Consider the following 14,873-nt stretch of genomic DNA (forward strand, 5'->3'; position numbering starts at 1 on the left):
CAAGTAAGCATATCAAGCCACATTACTTACAACATTACATACTTTACCAACAATTAGCACCACTCACAATCATTCAACCATTATTCATATATTCAACTCAATCTAAATCATCCAACAACTACGTCAACATTTCAAAATCCTATTCTAGACTCACTAGCCTACATTTTTACAACCACATTATATTTTAGATATAGGAAACCAAAACCATACCTTGACCGATTCCCGTTTAACCCAGAACACTTCCAAATTCAACCTTCAAGGCCCCAAAACTTCACCAATAGATTTTTAAGCTTATTGCTCCACTCCAAAGCTTTCCAAAACCATCAATCAAGCCCCAATACACATATATACACTATCTAAGCCATAATATCACACCCAAACACAATAACTCAATCACTAAATCACAAAATTCCAAGTGTTTAGCTTAGAGTTGAGAATCTTACCTTACCCAAGGGTCAAGGAGGCAAGGCTAAGTCTCCCTTTTAAGTTAATTGGATCCTATAATATCAAAACTCAAAAATCTCAACACTTTTTACCTAAAATTTTTGAAATTAAGGGCTGGAAGTTCGAAGAAGAAATCATGGCTTACCTCAAGAATAAAGTTATGGGTTTTTTAGAGCTCGATGCCGCGATCGCGTGGCCATAAATTGTGAATCAATCGGAGCTCCGAATCAAAAGTTATGATCAATTGAAGTTGGAAGCAAATGAGGGCAAGGGTTTGAGTTTCCCCTCCCCCTTTCTCAGAGTGTGTGTGTTGTTTGAGAGGAGAGAGAGTGCTGAGCTCTCTAATAAAAGGGGGTTTGGCTGGGCCTGGGCCCAACATGGGTCCGGTTGGCCCAGTTTGGCCCGTTCGGCCAAATCTTGGGCTGATTTCTTTAAAATTGGTGTCAAAATTTTTGTTTAATTTTCTCTATCATATTAAACCATAAAAATCTCATTTCTTATTCTCTAGAATATATTTTAATTTTAATTTATAGATTAATTAGTCATTAATTAACCTGATTTTACAATTGACATGGAAGAGGATAAGAGTGCCTCCATCATTCTAGGGAGACCATTTTTAACCACTAGAAGTGTACTCATTTATGTAAAAAAAGGTGCATTAATGATGAGGATACATGATGAATATCTAACCTTTCATGTTTTCAAAATCATACATTATTCAAGTGAGAAAGAGAAGTTCATGAAGATGGAATCAATTGATCAAAGTCTCCAAGAAGCTCCTACTGACATGCCTCTTAAAGTTCTACCTCCATGCAAGAAGGACAAAGAAGAAGTAGAAGTGGTACAAACATTAGAGGATACAACTATTAAAGAAGCTCCTCCTGAGATCAACCATGCACCACCAAATAAGGAGGAAGAAAGGACTTATATGAAGAAGAACAAATGCTGGAGAAATAAGAAGATCCTTACAAATGACTTTTTACCTGGATAGAGAGTACTACAATTTCATCCACCATCATGGATATGGCAAGAAAAATTCAACACATGGTTAGGACCCTACATAGTTGATACGTGAGCATCTTTCTATCTTTTCCTAGTGAATTTGCATTTGAATTATTAAGCTTAAACAAGATTTAATTACGTTTAGCCACTATTAATGCTATTTTTAGTTGTTTGCAATTTTTGTTTATTTCAGGTTGCATTCGGATGGATTTGATGAAGTTTTGTAATAGAAAAGGAAGAAAGCAAATGATGTTGTCAACCCCGACCTCCTTGCACTCAAAAAGGAATAACTCGAGCTACAGAGGTACAATTGATGTGATTTTAACGACAATAGAAAGCTAACTTCCAGGGCTTTTCAACGATTTATAATAGTCTATTCTTCCGTCAAAGGAACGCTAGCATAGTGATGCCTAACTTGGAGAATCCCAAGTTAGGCACCGGAAGAAGCACAAACTCTAAGTTCAAGGCTGCCTAGGTGACACCTAACTTCAATTCTTGAAGTTCGGTGCCAATTCAATGCAAAAGACACCCTGAAAGCATTGCAAGGGTGGTGCCTAACTTGGAATTTCCCAAGTTAGGTGCCAGTTCATATGAATCCAAGTGGTACCGCATCCATCAAGCTATGCAACGAGAAATAATTAGGTTTGATTAAAACTTTTATTTTATTTACAAATAGGAAAAGATATTATTTAGTTTTAGAAAATATATTTCACATTAATTAGGATTAGATATAAAAGGGAAAAGAATCAGCCCTTCGGACATATCTCTTCTCTCAGACCTCAGTTTGCACTTTACAGTTTTTCAGAATCTTTGTTTTCTCTCTGAACCATGGGCAACTAAACCTCCACTGTTAAGGTTAGGAGCTCTGTTTATTCTATGGATTAATACTATTACTGTTTATTTTAATTCATCTATTGATTTCAATTTCAAGAATTATTTTCGTTCTTTATCTTATGAATCTAGGTGGAACGGAAGTATGACCCTTGTTCTAATTGAGTTCTTGTAAAACTTGAAAAAGCTCTTTGCTTGAACAACAGCTTGAAAATAATTTCTCCTAAATTTTTAATTATCTGGACTTAACGAGATACGTGACATATAATTCTCTTATATTTGGATAATTAGTATTTCTGTGGCATATAAACTAAAATTGAGCTTAACCCTCTAATTGGAATCAAGTGACCAAGGAATTGGCGGTTGATGAAGGTTAGAGGAGACTAAAAAGGTCTAAGGAATTAGGGTTTAGTTACAAATAGTTTGTCATGAATTGAATCTTGCATGATTAAAATAGTTGGTAAGAAAAGTTAATCCAGAAAATAAATATCTCTGAAACCTTAACTGTTTTCTCCATATATTTTACAACCCGTTTACTGCTAGCTTTCTAATTTTTTGAATTTACTGTTTAATGCAATTGAGACTCAAACACTCTTTTCTGCTTGTCTAACTAAGTAAATCATTCAATCATTGTTGCTTAGTCCATCAATCCTCGTGGGATCGACCCTCATTCACTTGAGGTACTACTTGTCCAACTATCAAGAATCTTTTTTTTCTTTTTTCTTTTTTTATTTTTTTCTTTTTTTTTTGTTTAGTATTCAACATCAAACTTAAATTGTTGCTTGTCCTCAAGCAACCAAAACTAATATAGGTTTAGGATGTGAATTTGCATGAGAGGTGAGTGTTCAATTAGGCTCCTGCCTTTTCTTGAAGTGGGGTTTATACACTACGATCCTGAATAGTTTTTGTATCTCACTATCTTTTGAATCAGAGGAATGTCACTGTCATTTGGAATTGGAATCCGGATAATATTATGAATTCTCTGACCTTTCTACCTCGGGTTAATCCTTGAACACAGCAAAATTTCTTTCATTCTCTTTTCTTTGGTGCTTTGCACCTTGAGCCTAGCCGTGACTTTAAATGCTTTGTCTCAAGTTGCGATTGAGATAAAAACACCACAAGTACTTAACTAGAGAACTGATGAGCGGATAATTTGTATGCTTTTTGGCATTGTTTTTAGTATGTTTTTGGTATGATCTAGATAGTTTTTAGTATATTTTTATTAGTTTTTAGTTAAAATTCACTTTTCTGGACTTTACTATGAGTTTGTGTGTTTTTCTGTGATTTCAGGTATTTTCTGGCTGAAATTGAGGGACCTGAGCAAAAATCTGATTCAGAGACTGAAAAGGACTGCAGATGCTATTGGATTCTGACCTCCCTGCACTCGAAGTGGATTTTCTGGAGCTACAGAAGCCCAATTGGCGCGCTCTCAACGGCGTTGGAAAGTAGACATCCTGGGCTTTCCAGCAATATATGATAGTTCATACTTTGCCCAAGATTTGATGGCCCAAACCGGCGTTCAAAGTCACCCTCAGAAATCCCAGCGTTAAACGCTGGAACTGGCACCCAAATGGGAGTTAAACGCCCAAACTGGCATAAAAGCTGGCGTTTAACTCCAAGAGAAGTCTCTGCACGAAAATGCTTCATTGCTCAGCCCAAGCACACACCAAGTGGGCCCGAAAGTGGATTTTTATGTCATTTACTCATCTCTGTAAACCTTAGGCTACTAGTTTTCTATAAGTAGGACCTTTTACTATTGTATTTTCATCTTCTGATCTTTGGAACCTTTTTCTTTAGATCTTTTGATCACTTTGGGAGGCTGGCCTCATGGCCATGCCTAGACCTTGTTCTTATGTATTTTCAACGGTGGAGTTTCTACACACCATAGATTAAGGTGTGGAGCTCTGCTGTACCTCGAGTATTAATGCAATTACTATTGTTCTTCCATTCAATTCCGCTTGTTCTTGTTCTAAGATATCACTTGTTCTTCAACCTGATGAATGTGATGATCCGTGACACTCATCATCATTCTCACCTATGAACGTGTGACTGACAACCACCTCCGTTCTACCTTCGATTGGGTGAATATCTCTTGGATTCTTTAACCGGAATCTTCGTGGTATAGGCTAGAACTGATGGCGGCATTCAAGAGAATCCAGAAGGTCTAACCTTGTCTGTGGTATTCTGAGTAGGATTCAATGATTGAATGACTGTGACGTGCTTCAAACTCCTAGCAGGCGGGGCGTTAGTGACAGACGCAAAAGAATCGATGGATTCTATTCCGGCCTGACCGAGAACCGACAGCTGATTACCCCATGCTGTGACAGAGCATAGGCAAACGTTTTCACTGAGAGGATGGGAGGTAGCCATTGACAACGGTGAAACCCTACATGAGCTTGCCATGGAAAGGAATAAGAAGGATTGGATGAAGACAGTAGGAAAGCAGAGAGACGGAAGGGAAGGCATCTTCATGCGCTTATCTGAAGTTCCTACCAATGAATTACATAAGTATCTCTATCTTTACCTTTGTGTTATTTTCGTTCATCACCATATCCATTTGAGTTTGCCTGACTAAGATTTACAAGATGACCATAGCTTGCTTCATACTAACAATCTCCGTGGGATCGATCCTTACTCGCGTAAGGTTTATTACTTGGACGACCCAGTGCACTTGCTGGTTAGTTGTGCGAAGTTGTGTAATGCCATGGTATTGAACACCAAGTTTTTGGGGTTCATGACCGGGGATTATGAGAGTTGTGAAAAGTATTGTTCACAATTTCGCGCACCAAGTTTTTGGCGCCGTTGCCGGGGAATTGTTGAGTTTGGACAACTGACGGTTCATCTTGTTGCTTAGATTAGGTATTTTTTTTTTCTTCAGAGTTCTTAAGAATGAGTTCTAGTGTTTCAAGGTGATGTTCTTATCATCACCAAAGCTGATTGATCTTCATCAATTTAGCTCTTGAATGCAATGTTCTGCTGAAGCTTGGCTGACCATGTCTAATTCCTTTAGACTGAAGCTTTAGACCAACATTGCATGATTCCTGGAATTCTCATTAAGAATTTTGATATCTTTTTCCATTTAATTTTCGAAAAACACAAAAAAAATCAAAAAATCATAAAATCCAAAAATTTCTTGTTTAAGTCTAGTGTCTCATCTTAAGTTTAGTGTCAACTGCATGCATTCATTCATGTGTCTTAAGGATCTTCAAATAATTCTTGATGATTGCTTACTCTGATCTTGGAATTCTCTTGACTTGAGTGTTTTATGTGTCTCATATGCATTCTCATTAGTGTCAATAGTATACAAACTGCTAAGTTTGGTGTCTTGCATGCATTGTTATTTGATTTTTGTTGCATTTTTTATTTTTCCTTGTTATTAAAAATCCAAAAATATTTTTAATTTGTGTCTTTTCAAGTCAATAATACAGAGAATTGAAGATTCAGAACATACAGCAGAGGAATTATACAGAAAAAGCTGGGCGTTCAAAACGCCCAGTGAAGAAGGACAGACTGGCGTTTAAACGCCAGCTAGGGTACCTGGTTGGGCGTTTAACGCCCAAAAGGGTATAGTTTTGGGCGTTAAACGCCAGAATGTGCACCATTCTGGGCGTTTAACGCCAGGATGGCTAAGGGGGAAGATTTTGTTTTCAAATCAAATTTTTTTCAAGTTTTCAAAATCTTTTCAAGATCAAATCTTTTTCAAATCAATTTTTCAATCAAATCTTTTTCAAAATCAATTTCTTTCCTTTTTCAAAAATACTTGCTACCAATTAATGATTTGATTCAACATTTCAAGTATGTTGCCTTTTCTGTTGAGAAAGGTTTAATGTTTGAATCATATCTTTTCTTGTCAGTCAAGTTTTTAATTTTCAAAATCAAATCTTTTTAAAATGTTTTTCAAATCATATCTTCTCAATCACATTTTTTTTAAATCAATCATATCTTCTCAACCACACCTTTTTCAAAAAGTTTTCAATCAAATTTTTTTTAAGTTCCAATTTCAAAATGTTTTTCAAAAATCACTTGATCTCTTTCCCCACTCTTGGTTTTCGAAAATTAATTAGTGTTTTTCAAAATGTTTTCAAAATTTTTTACTTAATTTTCGAAAATCACTTCCCTCCTTCTCACATCCTTCTATTTATGGACTAACACTATCCCTTAATGCAAAATTCGAATTCCATCTTCTTTGATAAGTTCGAATTTTCTACTTCTGTCTTCTACTCTTCTTTTCCTCTGACACTTAAAGGAATCTCTATACTGTGACATAGAGGATTCCACATTTTCTTGTTCTCTTCTCTTTCTTATGAGCAGGAGCAAAGACAAAGGCATTCTTGTTGAGGCTGACCCTGAACCTGAAAGGACCTTGAAGAGAAAGCTAAGAGAAGCCAAGGCACAACTCTCTTTAGAGGATCTGAACGAATTCTTCAAGGAAGAAGAACAAATGGCAGCCGAAAACAACAACAATGCCAACAATGCAAGGAAGGTGCTGGGTGACTTTACTGCACCTACTCCCGACTTCTATGGGAGAAGCATCTCTATCCCTGCCATTGGAGCAAACAACTTTGAGCTTAAGCCTCAATTAGTTTCTCTAATGCAACAGAATTGCAAGTTCCATGGACTTCCATTGAAAAATCCTCATCAGTTTTTAGCTGAATTCTTGCAAATCTGTGACACTGTCAAGACTAATGGGGTTGACCCTGAGGTCTACAGATTAATGCTATTCCCTTTTGCTGCAAGAGACAGAGCTAGAACATGGTTGGACTCTCAACCTAAAGAAAGCCTGGACTCTTGGGAAAAGCTAGTCAATGCCTTCTTGGCAAAGTTCTTTCCACCTCAAAAATTGAGTAAGCTTAGAGTGGAAGTCCAAACCTTCAGACAGAAGGAAGGAGAATCCCTCTATGAAGCTTGGGAAAGATACAAACAATTAATCAGAAAGTGTCCCTCTGATATGCTTTCTGAATGGAGCGTCATAGGTATTTTCTATGATGGTCTCTCTGAACTATCCAAGATGTCTTTGGATAGCTCTGCTGGAGGCTCTCTTCATCTGAAGAAGACGCCTACTGAAGCTCAAGAACTGATTGAAATGGTTGCAAATAACCAATTCATGTACACTTCTGAAAGAAATCCTGTGAACAATGGGACTAGTCAGAAGAAAGGAGTTCTTGAGATTGACACTCTGAATGCCATATTGGCTCAGAACAAAATATTGACTCAACAAGTCAATATGATTTCTCAAAGTCTGTCTGGAATGCAAAATGCACCAAGCAGTACTAAGGAAGCTTCATCTGAGGAAGAAGCTTATGATCCTGAGAACCCTTCAATAGAAGAGGTGAATTACATGGGAGAACCCTATGGAAACACCTATAATCCTTCATGGAGGAATCATCCAAATTTTTCATGGAAGGATCAACAGAGACCTCAACAAGGTTTCAATAACAACAATGGTGGAAGAAACAGGTTTAGCAACAGCAAACCTTTTCCATCATCTTCTCAGCAACAGACAGAGAGCTCTAAGCAGAATACCTCTGACTTAGCAACCATGGTCTCTGATCTAATCAAAACCACTCAAAGTTTCATGACTGAAACAAGATCCTCCATTAGAAATTTGGAGGCACAAGTGGGTCAGCTGAGCAAGAGAATTACTGAACTCCCTCCTAGTACTCTCCCAAGCAATACAGAAGAAAATCCAAAAGGAGAGTGCAAAGCCATCAACATGGCCGAATTCTGGGAGGAAGAAGAGGCAGTGAACGCCACTAAGGAAGACCTCACTGGACACACACTGACCTCCAATGAGTTCCCCAATGAGGAACCATGGGAATCTGAGGCTCAAAATGAGACCATAGAGATCCCATTGGACTTACTTCTGCCATTCATGAGCTCTGATGAGTATTCTTCCTCTGAAGAGGATAAGTATGTCACTGAAGAGCAAGTTGCTAAATACCTTGGAGCAATCATGAAGCTAAATGACAAGTTATTTGGAAATGAGACTTGGGAGGATGAACCTCCTTTGCTCACCAAAGAACTAGATGACTTGTCTAGGCAGAAACTGCCTCAAAAGAGGCAAGATCCTGGGAAGTTTTCAATACCTTGTACCATAGGCACCATGACCTTCAAGAAGGCCTTGTGTGACCTAGGGTCAAGTGTAAACCTCATGCCTCTCTCTGTAATGGAGAAGCTAGGGATCCTTGAGGTGCAAGCTGCAAAAATCTCACTAGAGATGGCAGACAACTCAAGAAAACAAGCCCATGGACTTGTAGAGGATGTTCTGGTTAAAGTTGAAGACCATTACATCCCTACTGATTTCATAGTCCTAGAAACTGGGAAGTGCATGGATGAATCTATCATCCTTGGCAGACCCTTCCTAGCCACAGCAAAGGCTGTGATTGATGTTGATAGAGGAGAGTTGATCATTCAAGTGAATGAAGAATCCTTGGTGTTTAAGGCCCAAGGATATCCCTCTGTCATCATGGAGAGGGAGCATGAAGAGCTCCTCTCAAAACAGAGCCAAACAGAGCCCCCACAGTCAAACTCTAAGTTTGGTGTTGGGAGGCCATAACCAAACTCTAAGTTTGGTGTTGAACCCCCACATTCAAACTCTAAGTTTGGTGTTGGGAGGTTCCAACATAGCTCTGAGCATTTCTGAGGCTCCATGAGAGTCCTCTGTCAAGCTAATGACATTAAAGAAGCACTTGTTGGGAGGCAACCCAATGTTATATTTTATTTATTTTCTTTTGTTATTTTATCTTTTTTGTAGGTTGATGATCATGAGAAGTCACAAAATTAATGAAAAAAAGCAAAAACAGAATGAAAAACAGGAAGAAAAACAGCACACCCTGGAGGACGCACCCACTGGCGTTTAAACGCCAGTGAGGTTAGCTGTTGGGCGTTTAACGCCCAGTCTGGCACCATTCTGGGCGTTTAACACCAGAAAGGGGCACCAGACTGGCGTTAAACGCCAGAAAAGGGCAAGAAGCTGGCGTTAAACGCCAGAAATGGGCACCAACCCGGCGTTTAACGCCAGAATTGGCACAAAACGAGATTTTGCTTGCCATTTGGTGCAGGGATGACTTTTCCTTGACACCTCAGGATCTGTGGACCCCACAGGATCCCCACCTACCCCACCACTCTCTCTCTTCTTCACCCATTCACCAATCACCTCAACACCTCTTCCCCAAAAACCCCTCACCTATCAAATCCCATCTTTCTCTTCACCACTCACATCCATCCTTCATAAAACCCCACCTACCCCACCATTCAAATTCAAACCACTTTCCCACCCAAACCCACCCTTTTGGCCGAACACAAAGCCATTCCCTTCTTCCTCATTTCTTCTTCTTCTACTCTCTTCTTTCTTCTTTTGCTCGAGGATGAGCAAACATTTTAAGTTTGGTGTGGTAAAAGCACTGCTTTTTGTTTTTCCATAACCATTTATGGCATCCAAGGCCGGAGAAACCTCTAGAAAGAGGAAAGGGAAGGCAAAAGCTTCTACCTCCGAGTCATGGGAGATGGAGAGATTCATCTCAAGGGTGCATCAAGACCACTTCTATGAAGTTGTGGCCTTGAAGAAGGTGATCCCCGAGGTCCCTTTTTCACTCAAAAAGGGTGAATATCCGGAGATCCGACATGAGATCCGAAGAAGAGGTTGGGAAGTTCTTACCAACCCCATTCAACAAGTCAGAATCTTGATGGTTCAAGAGTTCTATGCCAATGCATGGATCACCAAGAACCATGACCAAAGTGTGAACCCGAATCCAAAGAATTATCTTACTATGGTTCGGGGGAAATACTTGGATTTTAGTCCGGAAAGTGTGAGAGTGGCGTTCAACTTGCCTATGATGCAAGGAGATGAACATCCTTACACTAGAAGGGTCAACTTTGATCAAAGGTTGGACCAAGTCCTCACAATCATATGTGAAGAGGGCGCCCAATGGAAGAGAGATTCAAGAGGAAAGCCGGTTCAATTGAGAAGGCATGACCTCAAACCCGTGGCTAGAGGATGGTTGGAGTTCATCCAACGCTCAATCATTCCCACTAGCAACCGGTCCGAAGTTACCATAGACTGGGCTATCATGATCCATAGCATCATGATTGGAGAAGAAATAGAAGTTCATGAGGTTATAGCCCAAGAACTCTATAAGGTGGCGGACAAGTCCTCTACCTTGGCAAGGTTAGCCTTCCCTCATCTCATTTGTCACCTCTGTTATTCAGTTGGAGTTGACATAGAGGGAGACACCCCTATTGATGAGGACAAGCCCATCACTAAGAAGAGGATGGAGCACACAAGAGACCCCACTCATCACGAAATCCCTGAGACTCCTCAAGGGATGCACTTTCCTCCACAAAACTATTGGGAGCAACTAAACACCTCCCTAGGAGAATTAAGTTCCAACATGGGACAACTAAGGGTGGAGCACCAAGAACACTCCATCATCCTCCATGAAATTAGAGAAGATCAAAGAATCATGAGAGAGGAGCAACAAAGACAAGGAAGAGACATTGAGGAGCTCAAGCACTCCATAGGATCTTCAAGAGGAAGAAAGAGCCGCCATCACTAAGGTGGACCCGTTCCTTAATTTCCTTGTTCTTTATTCTTCTGTTTTTTGAATTCTAGTGCTTATGTTTATCTATGTTTGTGTCTTGTGATCATTAGTGTCTTAGTGTCTATGCCTTAAAGTTATGAATGTCCTATGAATCCATCACCTTTCTTGAATAAAAACGTGCTTAATTGAAAAAAAGAAGAATTGCATGAATTTTGAATTTTATAACAGTTTAATTATTTTGATGTGGTGGCAATATTTTTGTTTTCTGAATGTATGCTTAAACAGTGCATATGTATCTTGAATTTGTGGTTCATGAATGTTGGCTCTTGAAAGAATGATGAAAAAGGAGACATGTTACTGAGGATCTGAAAAATCATTACAATGATTCTTGAAGCAAGAAAAAGCATTTCTATTCAAAAAAAAAATCGAAAAAAAAAGAGAAAAGGAAAACGAAAAAAAAGAGAGAAAAGAAAGAGAAATAAAGTTGTGATCCAAGGCAATAAGAGTGTGCTTAAGAACCCTGGACACCTCTAGTTGGGGACTTTAGCAAAGCTGAGTCACAATCTGAAAAGGTTCACCCAATTATGTGTCTGTGGCATGTATGTATCCGGTGGTAATACTGGAAGACAGAGTGCTTTGGGCCACAGCCAAGACTCAATAAGTAGCTATGTTCAAGAATCATCATACTCTACTAGGAGAATCAATAACACTATCTGGATTCTGAGTTCCTAAAGAAGCCAATCATTCTGAATTTCAAAGGATAGAGTGAGATACCAAAACTATTCAGAGGCAAAAAGCTAAAAGCCCCGCTCATCTAATTAATACTGATCTTCACAGATGTTTTTGGGATTCATTGCATATTCTCTTCTTTTTATCTTATTTGTTTCAGTTGCTTGAGGACAAGCAACAATTTAAGTTTGGTGTTGTGATGAGCGGATAATTTGTATGCTTTTTGGCATTGTTTTTAGTATGTTTTTAGTATGATCTAGATAGTTTTTAGTATATTTTTATTAGTTTTTAGTTAAAATTCAATTTTCTGGACTTTACTATGAGTTTGTGTGTTTTTCTGTGATTTCAGGTATTTTCTGGCTGAAATTGAGGGACCTGAGCAAAAATCTGATTCAGAGACTGAAAAGGACTGCAGATGCTGTTGGATTCTGACCTCCCTGCACTCGAAGTGGATTTTCTGGAGCTACAGAAGCCCAATTGGCGCGCTCTCAACGGCGTTGGAAAGTAGACATCCTGGGCTTTCCAGCAATATATGATAGTCCATACTTTGCCCAAGATTTGATGGCCCAAACCGGCGTTCAAAGTCACCCTCAGAAATCCCAGCGTTAAACGCTGGAACTGGCACCCAAATGGGAGTTAAACGCCCAAACTGGCATAAAAGCTGGCGTTTAACTCCAAGAGAAGTCTCTGCACGAAAATGCTTCATTGCTCAGCCCAAGCACACACCAAGTGGGCCCGGAAGTGGATTTTTATGTCATTTACTCATCTCTGTAAACCTTAGGCTACTAGTTTTCTATAAGTAGGACCTTTTACTATTGTATTTTCATCTTCTGATCTTTGGAACCTTTTTCTTTAGATCTTTTGATCACTTTGGGAGGCTGGCCTCATGGCCATGCCTAGACCTTGTTCTTATGTATTTTCAACGGTGGAGTTTCTACACACCATAGATTAAGGTGTGGAGCTCTGCTGTACCTCGAGTATTAATGCAATTACTATTGTTCTTCCATTCAATTCCGCTTGTTCTTGTTCTAAGATATCACTTGTTCTTCAACCTGATGAATGTGATGATCTGTGACACTCATCATCATTCTCACCTATGAACGTGTGACTGACAACCACCTCCGTTCTACCTTCGATTGGGTGAATATCTCTTGGATTCTTTAACCGGAATCTTCGTGGTATAGGCTAGAACTGATGGCGGCATTCAAGAGAATCCGGAAGGTCTAACCTTGTCTGTGGTATTCTGAGTAGGATTCAATGATTGAATGACTGTGACGTGCTTCAAACTCTTAGCAGGCGGGGCGTTAGTGACAGACGCAAAAGAATCGATGGATTCTATTCCGGCCTGACCGAGAACCGACAGCTGATTACCCCATGCTGTGACAGAGCATAGGCAAACGTTTTCACTGAGAGGATGGGAGGTAGCCATTGACAACGGTGAAACCCTACATGAGCTTGCCATGGAAAGGAATAAGAAGGATTGGATGAAGACAGTAGGAAAGCAGAGAGACGGAAGGGAAGGCATCTTCATGCGCTTATCTGAAGTTCCTACCAATGAATTACATAAGTATCTCTATCTTTACCTTTGTGTTATTTTCGTTCATCACCATATCCATTTGAGTTTGCCTGACTAAGATTTACAAGATGACCATAGCTTGCTTCATACTAACAATCTCCGTGGGATCGACCCTTACTCGCGTAAGGTTTATTACTTGGACGACCCAGTGCACTTGCTGGTTAGTTGTGCGAAGTTGTGTAATGCCATGGTATTGAACACCAAGTTTTTGGGGTTCATGACCGGGGATTATGAGAGTTGTGAAAAGTATTGTTCACAATTTCGCGCACCAAGAACTCTCTTTAGATTCTGATTTTTTCTTTCAGTTACTCCTAGACAGTGGTGCTTAAAGCCTTTGGCATACTCTGTTAAATGTACTTGATCTCGACTCTTAGTGTTCCGTCTCAAGGATTACTTGACACAATTACACCACAAGCATATGACTAGGGAAACAACTCTTTGAGTTTTTAATCATGTTTGACCTCCCTAGTCATTGATGCTCAGAGCCTTAGACCTTACTTTTTTTTCTTTTGTTGTTTCTTTTGCTTCAAGGATTAAGCTTTTGTTTACTTCAGAGAATTTATAATAATTCTCTAAATTCTTGTTCCTCATACATCAACATTCTTTAATTCAAATTCAAATATTCACTATTCATATCATGCATTCAAAATCACAGATAACACCACCATATTTAAGTAAATAAGACTACTCTTGAATATAAACTCAATTTCTCATGCAATACATCACTTTTTTTCTTTTTCTTTTTAGATTCAAGCTCAGTAAACGGTACATGAGACATCTCTTCAATTAAAAGATAAATAACTAAAATTTCAAAATAACATAATTAAACTAGAACCTAGGACTCAGAATTACTAAAGATCATGTAGACATTCAAGTAAAATAGCAAAAAACAAGAATATATTATAATCAGAACGGAAGGAAATATAGAATGAAAGGAACTCAACCACCTCAGTTATCCTAGAGGCCGTCTCATTTTTCAGGCTGTGCTCCTCCGTGAAGATGATTCGCCTCCCTTTGGTGCCATTAAAATAAACAGAAGACCCACAAGCGAAGCGACAACACCAAACTTAAAAGTTTGCTTGTCCTCAAGCAAAAAAAATCTCTAGGGTGTCAAAAATGCCTTTTAATTGCTCCTGTTCCTGTTCTAATCACTCTGCATGACCAAAACACATGTAAAACATGAAAAATTCTAAAAAATTGAGATAAAGTAATTTAAAACCAGAACTAAAATAACTATAATGCTAAAGTCAAAATAACTATAAAATTAAAACCAAAGTAACCGCAAAATCAAGGATACTAGTAGTTGGGTTGCCTCTCAACAAGCGCTTCTTTAATATCACTAGCTTGACACTTGATTGTTGAATTTTCTTCCTCTTCTTCCAGTTGGTTAAAAAAATGTCTCCAAGGTGGGAGAGCTGAAAATTAGTGCCCTCCTAATATAAATTCTGCCTAACAAGCTTTCTTTTATTGTGGTTAGCTTGATTCACCTTACTTGTTGGGGTAGAAGTTGGATTATTTTTTGCTGGCCTTCTCTTTTTCATGGATATTTTCTTCTGTTTCTTGGTCACAATCCCCTTTCCAGTGCTTTCCTTGGTTGCCTTCACTTCTTTGATTTTAAAATTTGGGTGTTGTGTGATGGCTGGAATGTACCCTTCATCAAGAACTTCTTGAATTGGTGGTTCAATAAACTCACCATCTATGCCACTCTCTGCTTCATTGGTGTGTAGATTCCCATAATTATTTTCATCCCT

At 38.9% G+C, this 14,873-nt stretch overlaps 1 non-coding gene across 1 annotated transcript; it reads right to left on the reverse strand.

The window, feature by feature from the left end:
• Nucleotides 1-7,123: 7,123 nt before the first annotated feature.
• On the reverse strand, nt 7,124-7,231 carry LOC112713317 (small nucleolar RNA R71). Its single transcript, XR_003158290.1, has one exon. It is a non-coding gene; the product is annotated as a small nucleolar RNA R71 (small nucleolar RNA).
• Nucleotides 7,232-14,873: the final 7,642 nt, after the last annotated feature.

This window comes from Arachis hypogaea, chromosome 9 (assembly GCF_003086295.3).
Source record: "Arachis hypogaea cultivar Tifrunner chromosome 9, arahy.Tifrunner.gnm2.J5K5, whole genome shotgun sequence".
Lineage (NCBI taxonomy): Eukaryota > Viridiplantae > Streptophyta > Magnoliopsida > Fabales > Fabaceae > Arachis > Arachis hypogaea.